Consider the following 14,806-nt stretch of genomic DNA (forward strand, 5'->3'; position numbering starts at 1 on the left):
CACCCCTGAGCACCTCCCCTCTTGCTTCCCAAACCTAGGCATTGTTCAAGATCAGCCCCACCCAGCACGGACACTGGCATCCCGCCCCAACTATCCCTCAACCCCAGCGCCTCGCAGGATCACAGAGTCCCAGAGAACTCAGAGGGCATGGAAACCAACCCATATTTGAATAGTGGGGAGTCAGGAAGACTTGAGTTAGGATTCTACCTCAGACACTGATTGTGTGACCCTAGGCAAGTCCCTTAACCCCTCTGCCTCAGTTCTATCTATAAAAAGCGCACCATAATAGCACCTACTTCTTAGGGCTTTTGTGGGGATCAAATGAGATAATATATGAAAACCCTTAACGAACCTTAAAGTGCTATGTAAATGTTAGCTGCCGTTATAATTATCACTATTATTAATCTACAACACTACCACCATCTCTGACATTTAAAAGCATTTTAGGTTGGCAAAGCATTTGACCACCATCTTTTCCTTTGATTCTCAAAAGTACCCTTTGAGGTAAGGGATATGACTATTCCCATTTCACAGATGAGGCAACTGGTGCCAGTAGGTATCTAAGCGGGTCTTCCTGACTCCTCAAGGAGTCCCCCAGCCTTGCTCAAAGCTCTCCATAGAGGGGTACCTGCTACCTCCAGAAGCAGCCGGTTCCTGTTTTGGATAGCTTTTCAGGGTTAGCAGGAAGTTTTTCCTTACCTCAAGCCTAAATTTGCCTCTCTGAAACATCCATCCCTTGCTCCTGGCACTGCCCTCTGGGTTCAAGAAGAACGGATCTAATCCTTCTTCCATGTAACAACCCTTCAAATACTGCTCCCTCCCTCCCAACTCAGACACCACCCAGACCACTCCCCATTGTCCCCAGTCAACCTCCAGCCATAGTCACTTTTCTTTAACCCCAGTATGCTGGCCCTGCCCATCAGACTTAGGAACCATTTCCATTATCAGGAAATTCCAGGGACTGTCTGGTATCACTAAACAATACTAGGCAGTAATGTTGGCCACCTCCCAACCACAGAGCTAAACCCAACCATCCCCTAAACCCTGGCACCATTACCAACTATGCCTCCTCTTTCCAAATCCTAGTCACTGTCCCCCAGACACTTCCATGACAAACACTTGCCCTGGCCATCTCCAACCCTGGAATTTCCCTGACCATCCCCCAAATCTGGGCACTGTCTCCAAGCAACCTCCACATCAAGCCCTTCCCCCTAGCACTGAATCCCAAGGATTTCCTACTTTCATTGAAATCCAGGCATTTCCCCGACTACTTCCCATTTCTGGGAACTCCCCCTAACCTTCCCAGACCCCTGCACTGTCTCCTATTAGCCCCTAACCCTAAGTATTGTCCCCATCCATGCCCAAAGCCCAGGGACTATCACCAGCCACACCTCAATCAAGGGCGCTGCCCAAAAGTCTATCCCAGTTCAGAGGACAGCCCCAACCTCAACAGCAGACAGTGTCCCCAGTTACCCCCAACCCCTGTCTCTGTGCTCTCCCCCCAATCCTGGGGACTGTCCCTGACCACTCCCCAGTACTGGGCACTATCCCCAGTCACTCCCCAACCCCAGACACTTCTCCCAACCACACCCCAATCCCAGGCACTGCCTCACTCCCCAACCATTGGCACTGACCCCACCTGGCATAGTAGATGGAGTACAAGACCTGAAGTCCAGATGACCTAGGTTTGGATCTCACCTCAGACACTTACTGTGTGACCCTGGACAAATCGCTTACCTCTCTGAGCTGAAACGTCCTCATCTGTAGAAGAACACTTAGCTAACCGGCTCTGATGCCATGACATTTAAATGAGATAATGTATATAGAGCACTCTTAAGACCTTAAGGAGGGGAAGAAAATAAGCATTTATAAAGCCCCTACTACGTGCCATGCACTTCACAAATATTACCTCATAACAACTCTGTGAGGTAGGTAGGTGCTGTCTTCATTCCCGTTTTACAGTTGAGGAAACAGAGGCAAACAAAGATTTGAATTCAAATCTTCCTCACTCCAAGCTCAACATGGTGACACTTAGCTGTCTGAAGATGACGTTTAGTCAACAAACATTTATTAAGGGTTACTATGTGTCAAGCACTACACTAAGAGCTGGAGTTAGAAAACCAGCAAAAAAAAAAATAGACCCTGGTCTCAAGGAGCTTACATTCTAATGGAGCAAGACAACACACAGAAGGGACAGATAAATGAGGGACTGTTATTATTATTCACTATCACAGACAGCAAACATATTCCCCAACCATAGACACTGCCTATGACTGCTTCCCGAGGGCACTAGTCCTAGACACAGATCCCGTCCAAGGGCTGGGCACAAGTCCTAAATATTTCTCAACCATGAATGCTTCGAGCAGCCACTTCTCATCCCCAGAAATTGACTGAGACCATCCTAAAACCCCAGGCACTGACCAGCTCTCAACCTAAGGCAACTGAACAAACCAGGTACCAGACCCTGGCTTCCGCCCCAGACCATCTTGATGAATCCAAGCACTTGCCCTCATCCACCCTCCAGTCCGGGCACTTTCTTCTTATTCCTAAATATAAGTATTGATTCCTAAATACCCCCCCCAACCCCAGTTATTTCTTCTCTGACCCCAATCCTGAGCACTTGCCATTAACAGCTTCCAAACCTCAAAACTGACCTAAAAAAACCTTGAAATGTGGGAAATGCCCCTCAACCATCCCTCAGACAATAGTGGCTTTACCCTTTCCTCCGACTCTGGCCACTGCCATCATCCACCTTCCAACCATCTAGCAATAAAGTCGATGGCCTCAGACATCTGTAGAAAAATATACAAAGCACGGATAGATGCTTAGATCAGACAGCTGGTAAGTAATGAGAGTGGGGTGGGGGAAACTAGCACCTAGGAGCATCAGGCTATGCCTTATGTAAGAGGTGGCATTGAAGCTAAGATTTAATAAGGATACTGAGTGAAGCGAGGAAGGAGTTAATTCTAGGCATGAGGGACAGCTTGGACAAAGGCATAGACAGAGCTGTAAAAGGGAGTATCGTGTACCAGAGAAATGCAAGTTTACAAACATGGAATATATGTAAATTGAGGAAGAGGGCTGAAAAGAATGCTGGATATGGAGTCTGAGAGTCTGTGTTCAAGTCTTGACTCTGGTACTTACTACTCCTGTGATCTCAGGCAGGTCACTGAACTCTCTGGGCTTCAGTTTCTTCATCTGTAGAATGGGCGGGTTGGACTCTATGACTTCCAAAAGTCCCTGCTAATTCCAGATCTAAGATTCTATGATGTTATGACCCCTGGAAGCAGCTACTGGGCCTGGAGTCAAGATGACTTGAATTCAAATATGACCTCAGATACTTAATAGCTACATGGGTGAGTCACTCTGCCTGCCTCAGTTTCCTGATCTGTACAGTGGGGATAATAATGGCACCTACGTCCCAGGGTTGTTGAGACAACCAAATGAGATGATAATTGTGAAGTACTTAGCCTGGCATATAGTAGGTGCTTAGTTAACACTTGTTTCCTTCCCTTCCCTCCCACCCTTACCCCTACTCGGGTAGCACATAGGCTTTTTAGCTAACTACGTTTCTAATGTTAGGAAGTTTTTTCTAACATCAAATCTAAATTTTCTTCTTTGTAACTCTCCCCCGCCACTCCATTCCACCACTGGTCCCCTGCCCTATTGGGCTTTATGGAGCCCAAATTCTCTCTCCCTTGATGGCCCTTCCAGTCCTTGAACACAGCTCTCATCCCCCCTGATGAGGGCCATGGTTAAGACTTCTCTTCTCTCAACTAGACATCCCCAGCCTCTTCAATCATTCCTCATAGAACATGAGTTCAAGCATTTTTGCCACCCCTGGACGCTCTCTAGTTTATCACAGTTTTTCCTAAAACCGAACACAGAACTCCTGGGATACTAGAATTCAAGATTTGGAGCTGAACGGGACCTCAGAGGTCATTGAGTCCACCCCCTTCTTTTTTACAGGTGAGGAAACTGATTCTTACAGAAGTGAACTACCCAAGCTCACACCACCAGTAAGTATCTGAGGCATGGTTTTAACTCAGGTCTTCTTGATGTCAAACCAAGCATTATGGGGAGAGGCAGGCAGACGAAGATTGGGATTGTAGAGTCATAGTATCCCAAGCCAGGATTTCAGCAGGGTCAGGCTGGGCCATCTCCAGTCGTCCTGATAAATATCAGGCCACTGGACCCAGAAGGCTCTGGAGAAGAAAGTAAGGCTGGTGACCTTGCACAGCCCTCCCTCACTCAAATCAAAGTCAACTGCAAATCATGTCATCATTTTCCTGATGTCATGGTCCTCTTTGAAAACAAATGTCTTAAGTTCTAAGGATACTAAGAAATGTAAAAGACAGTCCCTACCCCTGAGGAACTTACAATCTAACGGGGAGACAACATGCAGACAACTATGTACAAAAGGGACAAATTTAAAATAATCAACAGTTTCTCTAGGCACTGGAATTAAGAGGGACTGGGGGAAGTTTTCTCTAAAAGGTGGGCTTTTAGTTGGAGCTTGAAGGCAGATATAAAGGGGAAGAGAGTTCCAGGCATGAAAGACAGCTAGAGAAAATGCTTGGAATAGAGGGATGTCTTGTTCAAAGAACATCTGTGAGGTCTGTGTCGTTGCATCACAGAATATGTGAGGAAGTTTCTGGAGGTGAGGTGAGAAGACTGGAAAGGTGAGAGGGGGACTTATAATGAGCCTTGAACACTAAACAAGAGATTTTGTTGATGAGAAGCCCCTGGAGTTTATAGTGCAGGGGATATCATTGGACCTGATGGGTGAGAGGAGGATGGGGTGGAGTAAGGAGAGACTAGTGGCAGGCAGACCAACCAGCAGGCTACTGCAGTAGTTCAGAAGATGCAGGCCTACACCTGGGTAATGTCAGAGAAGAGAAAGGGACATATTTGAGAGATATTACAAAGGTAAACCCTACAGGCATTGGCAACAGATTGAACATGAGGGATGAGAGACATGAACTGTCCCTCCTTACACATGCTTTAGCCATGTAAGTTCCCTACATGAATGCCTCCCTGCTCCTGAACTCCATGGGCATCTACTCTTCCCACTGGCACCGTGTATATTTGTGAGAGAGTGTGCCTGAAGGTTTACGGTGGAGATGTTTTGTTGCTTTTGTTTTTAATATGCCATCTCATAAGGTGCTTTTGTATAATCACTAACCATGTGGACATTTCAAACTGCACTTCCTGGAGGCATCTCAAACTCAACACGTCCAAAACTGAACTCACTACCTTTCCCCCTAAACTCTTCCCTTTTCTATACTTTCCCAACTCTGTCTAGGGTACTAGTACCATTCCAATAACCCAGGCTGCAATGCAGTTCTTGAATTCTCATTCTTATTTGTGTACAGTTGTTTTCAACCATGTCCGACTCTCCGATGACCCCATTCGGGGTTTTCTTGGCAAAATACTGGAGTAGTTTGCCATTTTCTTCTCCAGCTCATTTTACATGTGGGGAAACTGAGGCAAATAGGGTCAAGTGACTTGCCTAGGGTCACACAGCTATTGTCTCAAGCCAGATTTGAACTCAGGTCTTCCTGACTCCAGACCCAGAGTTCTATCCGCTACGCCACCCAGTTGCCCCACTCTCATTAACTTTGTATCTAATCTGTCAACAAACCTTGCCATTTATTCCTTCACAACATCTCTTGTATATCCCCTTCTCTCCATTCACACAGTTACCACCTTAGTTTAGGCTCTCATCAGCTATTGATGGCGGAACCAAACAAGAGCTAGAAATATTCGAAGGAGTTTAAAATGGAAAGTTTAGTGTAAAACTGAAAAGTTTGTGCGCAAACAAAATCAATGTGTTAACTTTCTCCATTAGAATGCAAGTTTCTTGAGGGTAGGGATTGTCTTGGTCATATTTGTATCTATGGCACTTAGCACAATGCCTGGCAGATAGAAAACAATAAATCTCTCTCTCTCTCTCTCTCTCTGTCTCTCTCTGTCTCTGTCTCTCTCTGTGTGTGTGTGTGTGTCTGTCTGTCTGTCTGTCTGTCTGTCTCTGTCTTTCTCCATCTTTCTCTGTCTCTCTGTGTCTGTCTGTCTCTCTCTCTCTCTCTCTCTCTCTCTCACTCTCTCTCTCTCTCCCCTCACTCCCCCCCCCACCTTTAAGTCTTTAAGTTTCATTCTCTAGGGTAAACAAGGGTAAACAAGGATCTAATAACAAAGAGATTATAAACCCCTTGAGGGCAGGGACTGTACCATTTTTTCATCTTTTTATCCCAAATACCGAGCTTAGGGCTTTATAATACAGTGAATAGGGGTTTTTTTAATCTTTCTTAAATTGAATTCTCATCTCATCCCCTCAAACATAAAAATACACTCCCACCCTGATAGTATACTCAGAGGTAACTGACCCAGACAAACATATTCATCACATTACCTCACAGTAATTTCCCTCCATGCCTCCTAATTCTTTCCCTCTAGGGCCAAGCAGAACAAGTCTGCACTCTGCCCTATGATGGTCCTTCATATATTTGTAGACAGTTATCATATACTCCATAATTCTTTTCTTTTTTGGAATAAGCAGGAATTTAGAGCAGATTAGATTAGACCAGAGGCCTTAGAACCTCTTCAGTTTTGAGATTTAATGCACGGTGCTTCCTTTCACCCCTGATACACTGGATTCTTCCACCACAACTCCAAAAAGAGAAAGCTCCCCTTGGCCAGGCCCCTGATGTCTGGCCTTTTGCCCCCTACTCCCACCCTTCCCATTCTCCTGGACCTTATAATTTCCAGTCCTCCGTGTCCTGCCCTCCATTTTCCACTATTCTGCATCCTCCTAGGTCCACCTCAATTGCTCATATCCCCTAAACCCTATCTAAGCCAAATCCTCTTCTCCACAAATATTTTTGTATGGAGAGGAAGCAGAAGAAAGAAGGGGCAAGAGACAGAAGCAATAAGATATTAATGTGTAAAATGAAATGCAAGAATTTGTCTATGCCCAATACCCCCTTACAAAGTGTGAGAGAGTTCTCCCTGGTGGAATTAGAGGGGCAATTTGCCATTGATGGCTGAAAGATCCACCCTGCCTCTGGGGGCCTTTAAGAAGCAGGACGTGTTCTCCAGAGATATACAGTCAGGGCGGGAGAAGGTTTCAAGGGATGTGATCCCCAGCAGCCTGGAGGAGAGTCAACTGCGGAGGAGGTACTCAGTTCGGGAGACAGCATTGCTTTCTGGTTTTTGCCATGTGCCTCTACCAAGAGGCAGGACAGGGTGGAGGCTAATTCCCTCTCCTTTCTGTCACCCACGATACATCACAGCTAGTATACTCACCCAAGGACAGATACTACAGCCAGAAGCAAGGGAGTCAGAGGGAGAAAGAGTCATCAGAGAAAGTTCAGAAGACTCCAACTATGAAAGAAGAAGAGAGCTATCCCAGGAAGTATGGAGTCAAACTGCCAAGAAGAGCAGACCCAAGGAACCCAGCTGAGTGACCTTTCCAGAAGGGATACCTTGCCCAGATGGGAGAAGCATGAGGACACCATAAAAAGGACAACATGATCCTGCAGTGCCAGGACATGAACTGGTTATGCGACCTTTATGTATACATCCACTCTTCCCACTGATGCTTTGTGTATCTGTGGGAGAGTACACCCTAGGTTTATGGGGAGAATGTTTCACAGCCATCCTTACAATAAAGAGCCTCTTAGTAAATATCTTTGCTTTAATTTAATTGTTTCTACTGACTATTAAGTATTGGGGCAGCTAGGCAGTGCAGTGGATAAAGTACTGGCCCTGGAATCAGGAGGACCTGAGTTAAAATTCTGCCTGAGATACTTACTAGCTGTGTGACCCTGGGCAAGTCACTTAACCCCAATTGCCTCCCCCAACCAGAAAAAAAAGCTAAGCATCAGTGGTAGATTGTTGAGCTATAGTTTTAGAAGTGCAAACCCACATAGTATCTGTGAACCTGAGGTATTAGTCTTCCTATGGGAGACCCAACCAGTTATTCCAAGTAGTAAGTTGGGAGTGTAGACCTAGAGGAGTGTTATTTTTTTATGTCCTATCTTATTCCCCACAGGTTTCAGGGAAAGCATTTAGATGGCCTTATTTTATGTCTGCTTTCCACTTCCAAAGAGTATAACCCATGTACTGGAAAATTCAGAATGAAAATGACTAATAAGGAGTCAATACTAGCAGGAAGACATTGAGATAGAACAGAACGATCTGGGAATTTCCTCAAGGGAACTATGACTCTCTCCTCTGATGAACCAAAGACCTAGTATTGGTCACTGGTTATATCTTCATTCCCTAAAAAGCATATGCAATAACTACACATGTATGACCTATATTGAATTGCTTGCCTTCTCAATGAGGGTGGGTGGGGAGGGAAGAAGGGAGAGTCTGGAACTGAAAATTTTAAAAACAAATGTTCAAAATTGTTTGTACATGCAACTGGGAAATAAGATATACAGGCAGGGGGGTATAGAAATCTATCTTGCCCTACAAGAAAGTAAGGGGGAAAGGAATAAGAGGGCGTGGGGTGATAGAAGGGAGGACAGACTGGGGGAAGGGGTAATCAGAATGCATGCCATCTTGGGGTGGGGGAGGGGAGAGAGGGGAAAAAATCTTGTGGAAATGAATGTTAAAAACTAAAAATAAATTAATTAATTTTTAAAAGAGTGGATGCAGAAGAGAAAGAAACATCTAGGACCCCATTCAATTAATTAAATATTTGCTAAGCTATGTGCAAGGGTACCAAGCCCATGAATAAAAGAGAGACAGAGAGGCTAGAGATACAGCTGATTCAGAACACAACAGTATAGGTAAATGATTGAAGGAGCCAGGACAGAGTCATCTGGCCAGACCCCACAGATGATACAATGAATGACAAACACCATGGAATCTTAAAGGAGATTTCAGAGGGGTCTAGTGTCTTCTGTTCTGAGTAGGAACTCCCCTGATAGACTCTCCTAGACAGAGACCACCTGGACAGAAAGAAGAAATAGATGAGTAGTTTGAAAAACAGGTCACAATCTTGGCCCAGATGTGGGTATTGCATTGATATGGAACTTGATAATCCAACTAATAGCCCAAGTTCTCTCTCTGCATAAAGCAGACAGCAAATCGTTTCTCAGTCTTCCTTAATGATAATTTCATTATTCAAAAAGTAGGGGAACCAAAGCATGGAACTTCAATTTAATGCCTAGCACAGTGCAACACAGTAACATAGTATGTGCTTAACACAGGATGTGCTTTAAAAAGTTCCTTTTTGAATTGAATTTAGGAATGGAAGCAAGGCACTTAAGTGGCTCAGTGGATAGATCTCTGGGCCTAGAATCAAGAAGAGTCGAATTCAATCCAACTTCAGACATTTATTTGCTGTGTGACCCTGGGCAAGTCACTTAACTGCTGTCTACCTCAGTTTCCTCATCTGTAAAATGGAGATAAAGTGAAATAAAAAAGGGAGAGAGGGGAAGGAAGCAGTGATCACCAAGAACTACTACAATTTCATCAAGAACAGGTCATATATAATAAACAAACCTTATTTTCCTTTTGACAGGGTTAAGGCTTTGGTAGATCTAGAGAATGTGATAGCAAAACACATGACAAAATGTTTCATGCTATTTATTCTGTTAAATGAGATCAAAGGAGGTAAGCTAGACAATAGTATATTTAAGTCAATTTGAAACATGTTTCATGGTTAGACTCAATGTTGATTTGACAGCAGGTCTCTAATGGGGTGTCTCAGGAATCTGTACCTAGACCTCTGTCATTTTAAATGTTTATCAGTGATTTAGGTCAATGGCATGCTTGCCCAATTTGTAAAGTACACAAAGCAGGAAGGGATAGCTAACCCACTGGACGACAGACTAGGCGTGGGGTGAGGGACTTGAAGCTGCATCTTCCAAACTCTGGTTTTGGCCTAGGGACTTAGAGCTACAAGTGAGGAAAGGAGGATCAGGCACTTGGCTAGATGAGCAGTTTAGGGTGATCAAAGCACCAGCGATACCTTTTATCCAGGGAGGTCTTCAGGGTAGAGAGGCAAAGGAACCAGACCAGTCCAGAAGGTAAGCCTCAGCAGCAGAAAACATGGAGACCTTTTGACAAGGATCATCTGTAAGGAGCCCTGAGGGATGAATGCCTACTACTCAAAGCCATGCAAGGAGGGTTACAAAACCAGAAGCCAGTTCGCTCAGAAGATAGGCCTTCCTAGGGATTAGAGTAGAACCATGGGACAGAGAGTGTCGGAACTATGAGAAACTGTATGTTCCATATTCAAGAGAGTCAGAGCTGGGAGGGCTCTTAGAACATGGAGTTTCAGAGCTGGGAGGGCCTTTAGAACACTGAATGTCAGAGCTGGGAGGGCCCTTAGAATCCAGGATGTCAGATCTTGGAAGGCCCTTACAGATCATCTAAGTCAATCCCTTGAAAGCTAGGTCAAAAGCAAGCATCTTCCCATTACAACTCAAGATATCTGCAGTCCAAGACTGTGTGGCAAGTTCATATTTAGACTATAAGATCCTTGAGTGTAAGCATTTGTCATTCTTCATATTCATATACCAGTGCCTAGCACTGTATCTGTTATATAGTCGATTGACTAATCAGGTGGCTGGTTGGCTGGTTGGTGTGGTCCTGCCCATGGTCCCTGAGCCGTCCTTGGCTCTAGTGAAAAGCCTGGGCTAGGCAGCAGGGGAAGTCCTAGAATAAATAGGGAGCCAGGCTGAAGCACGGAAGGGGAGCCTAGGGGCCAACCAGGATGTTGGATTCAATCACCAAAGCTGCCATAGGCTTTTCTTGGGCCAGTCCTGTGCCTTCTCTGGTCCTTGCTTTCTCCACATGTAGAATGAAGACATTCAAAGGACTCTAAGCTCTGCCAGCTCTGTCCATCTATCTCTGGCCTCCTAAAGCTCAGGAAGCTCTGATCCACTCTCCCTCGAGATATAGTGAGGAAATTAAGGGGATTAGGACTGCATGTGGCTAATCATTGGAGCAGAGTGAACCACACTGATTCCATCTTGTGACCCAATTCTGGAGCTAGCTCAGTGCCTTTTCTATTCAATTATGGGGCTAATCCAATTTCTGTCTTGTGAGAAAACTTGATTCAATTGTGGGAATTGGGAAAAAACCTTATTGCATTGTCTGAACCTAGCCCTGTGTGGCTGGGAAGCTGGCCCACCGCTCCCTGCTGCTTAGAGACCCTTACCTAAGGACTTAGGTTATGCTGACCACAAATCCAGGCAGATCCAGAGACTGATGCAAGGAGTTTTCTCACAAAGCCACGTCTTATTTGAAAACTAGCCCATTTGTTCAGGGCATCTATCTATTCAATGAGGCTTTGTTTTGATTTTTAAAATATAAAGCCTCCCACAGAATCTGAAAAAAAGAAAAGAGAAAGAAAACTAGCCTATATTGACTAACCAGTTATTCTTCCTATGTTCCTTTGATTGTTTACAGACCCTCAGGGGAGGGACACAATTGTTTTTCTGAATTCAGGGAATTGTACCTGTTTACTCTCCCCTCTCCCAACTTGGACAGTCCCTAATCTTTCATCCAATTTTAAATCATTGCATTGTTTCTTTAATTAATTGGCCTTATTTGATTGCTTTTAATGTATAAAACTGTCATCCCCTGTATTCGGGGTCCAGGCCTAAGCTGAGGACGTCTGGTCCCAGTTTGTTAGGCATTGCTTAATAAATCGATATGATCAGAACATCGAACCTTTCATCTTTCACCCGCCACTACAGCCATTCTTAGGCTCACTGCCCCTCACCAGATGCAGAACTATGGGGCCTAAATTCTCAGCTCAGGACAGGCTCCCGGAGCCTGAAGCAGTAGGCCCTTCTCTCCCTCCCCTTCCTTCCCCTCCAGGCCAGCTGGGACCTGCTCTAGACCCTACTCACTGCCTAGGACTCAGCCCAGAATAAGCAGAGGCCCAGCCAGGCTGGTGGCTGCTACTGTATTCAGGGAGCATTTCTATTCAACAAATGTTTGCCGAATGAGGCCACTGGGGGAGTTCTGCACATGTTTGTCTGTGTGTGTGCACGTGTGTCTGCCCACAGATTTGCACATGTGTACACAGAATACTGGGATGTCTGAGAGTGAAAGGGTCTTAGAGCAGAGGATGTCAGAGTTAGAGACTTTGGAACCGCAGACCTGGAAAGGATCTTGGAACACAGAATGTCAGAACTAGAGGGAAGTTAGACCATAAACTATCAAAGCTGAAACATACAAAACTGATGGCAGAGAGGGGCCTTAGGATACAAAGTGTCAGCTCTAGAATAGAGAATGCAGAACCTTGGAGATGAAAGAGACTTAAGAGACTATTTCAGCCCCTCACTTTACAGTTATGGAAACTAAGACACAGAGAAAGTAACTTGATTTAGTGTCGGATGGGAACCAGAAGCCCTGTCTCCTGACTCCCAGTCAGAGCTATAACTAGGGTCAGACAAGTGGGGTCTAGACCTAGGGAGCTGACGTGGTTTGAGATTGGGGGGCATTTCTTCCTTGAGTTGATTTTAAGGCAGTCTGGACACCACTATGCCTGCGCCTGTTGGCATCTACCAGTCCTCCACCAAACACATGCCACACAGCTCCCTTATCCGCTCCTGGAATATCACCCTTATAGTCCTATTTCTATGCCAGTCCTCTCCTGGAAACTACTTTGTCCCCAACTCTACAGGGTTGGGGCTCAGGCCCAGCTCTCTGAGAGATGAGAAGCCCTGTCACCCAATTTCATCAGATTCTCTGTGATACGGCCCTCACTCTTTTTGGACTGCCCCTTACACTCCACTGAGGCCCCCTCCAATTTCCACCTACCCCCAATTATTTTTGCTCTATGTAAAAGAATTCTTGGTTATAGCTGTTTCCAGCCAAGGGCTCTATTAGATAGATGTGTGCACAGAACTGTATGGGGTACATGCCTGTAGGTCTGTGTGTACTCTCCAACAGGAACAGATAATTGGGTATACACGTATGTGCAGGTCTCAAGGTACATGACTGTGTCCATTCGTGTTTCCAGATTGACTCATAGTCTGGACCCCTCACCACTGGAGGCCAGGGAAGAAAGTGATTAGGAGGGACAGAAAGGGGGTTGGGGGGGGGGATAGGACTCATCCCCTTATCTCTGGTTCAGTGGTTGGGTTAAACATCCAAACACCAGAGTCCCAGATTTTTCATAAACTCACTTTATGACTGTGGGTTTAACTTCCCCCTTCTGGGCCTTAGTTTTCTCATCTATAAAATGGAGATGATGCTTGTACCCATACCCAACCTCATATACCACCCATCCCCAAACATCCCAACAAGACCCCTAAGCCACAAGTTTATTAATGAAGCATCTTTAATCATGAGCACCTAGTTATTTCCACCCTCTGGATTGCCAAGCACCAAATGAATGAGCACTATGGTCCCACACTGGGGAATCCAAAGGCCTCAAAAATCAGTTCAGTCATGACTGAGCCTGGCCTTCTCCCTCCCTCTCCACCCCCCCCCCGAAACTGGCCAAACCCTTACCTGCACCCCTCCCCCAGTCTTCAGAGAAGGGAGACTTACAGGGACAGAGTTCAGACCTGAAAAGGCCATTGCCTTCTCAAGGAATGTAACAAGACAGGAGGTAACCAGGAGTGACCTCACAGGATAGAATGTTGGAAGCAGGGGCTGGTCAGCCCAAAGGAAGAGATGACTGGAGAACCAGGCAATGGAAGGTTAGCGGGGAAGGGAAGGGAATAGGCACCGTAAGGCACCAACCTCATGGGGTGGAGGCAATGACCCCCAACGCCTTACCCCAATCCCTTCACCTGGGCAAGATCCCCAGGACCTCCCACAACAGGGAGGTATTACTGAATGAAAGGGAAAGAGTATTGGCTCCTAGAATCAGAAGACCTTGGTTTGGGGCCCAACACTGTCACTTTCCAACAGTGTGACATTGGGCAAGTCACAATCTCCCTGATCCTTAGTTTCTTCACCTGTAAAATGGGCATAATAATGCTTATACTACCTACCTCACTGGGCTGTTGAGAGGAAAAATGCTCTATAAACTTTAACAGGCCAAAGAAACAGAAGGCATGATTCCATGATAACCAAAAAATGGTGCTTGGGAAATGGAGGAGGTGGTCCTCAGCTGGAAGGAGTACCCTGGTCACATCCCTTCTCCCTCTGATGCTGACCTGGGAGGTCCCAAGCTGCCCACCACTAACAGGCACCCAAGGAGACTGTGAAGGAAAATGTTTGCAGTAGGTCCCACGGACAGGCTGGACAAATGGAAACCCCAGGTAACATGGGCTCCACTGGGCTGGGGTGGATAAAGGACAAGAGTTGGAACCTATCCCTTCCTACTCAGTGACACCAGTCTACTGTTTACCAATTTTAGAGCCTACAGGGTTAAGTTCAATTTCCTTTTCTTGGCATTTGAAGACGTGCCATCTGGTACCACTCAATCATTCCAACTTTCTTGTATTCTTCCCTTCCATGTACTCTATACTCTGCAGAACTCTCTGCTAAGCCCCTCCTTTCCCTCCCCACCAAAGAAACCCACACTCCGTGTTCTTCTGTGTTATTTGCTATCCCTCTGTCTCTTTGCCTGCTGGATTCCTATCCATCCTATAGAGCCCAGCCAAATTGCCACCTCCTCCAGGAAGACTTCCTTGAGCTCCCTGGTTGGTACTGACCTACCCTCACAGACCTTATATAGCACTTGGCTTACCCCTCAATAATACACTTATCAAGTAATGCTGTGTATTATATTTAATTTGTTTGTTTCTTGCCCTCTTTAACAGACTATGAGCTCCATGACGGCAGGCAGGGACTGTGTCATATTAAATTTTGTCTCCCC

Source organism: Trichosurus vulpecula, chromosome 1 (assembly GCF_011100635.1).
Source record: "Trichosurus vulpecula isolate mTriVul1 chromosome 1, mTriVul1.pri, whole genome shotgun sequence".
In the NCBI taxonomy this organism is placed as follows: Eukaryota; Metazoa; Chordata; class Mammalia; order Diprotodontia; family Phalangeridae; genus Trichosurus; species Trichosurus vulpecula.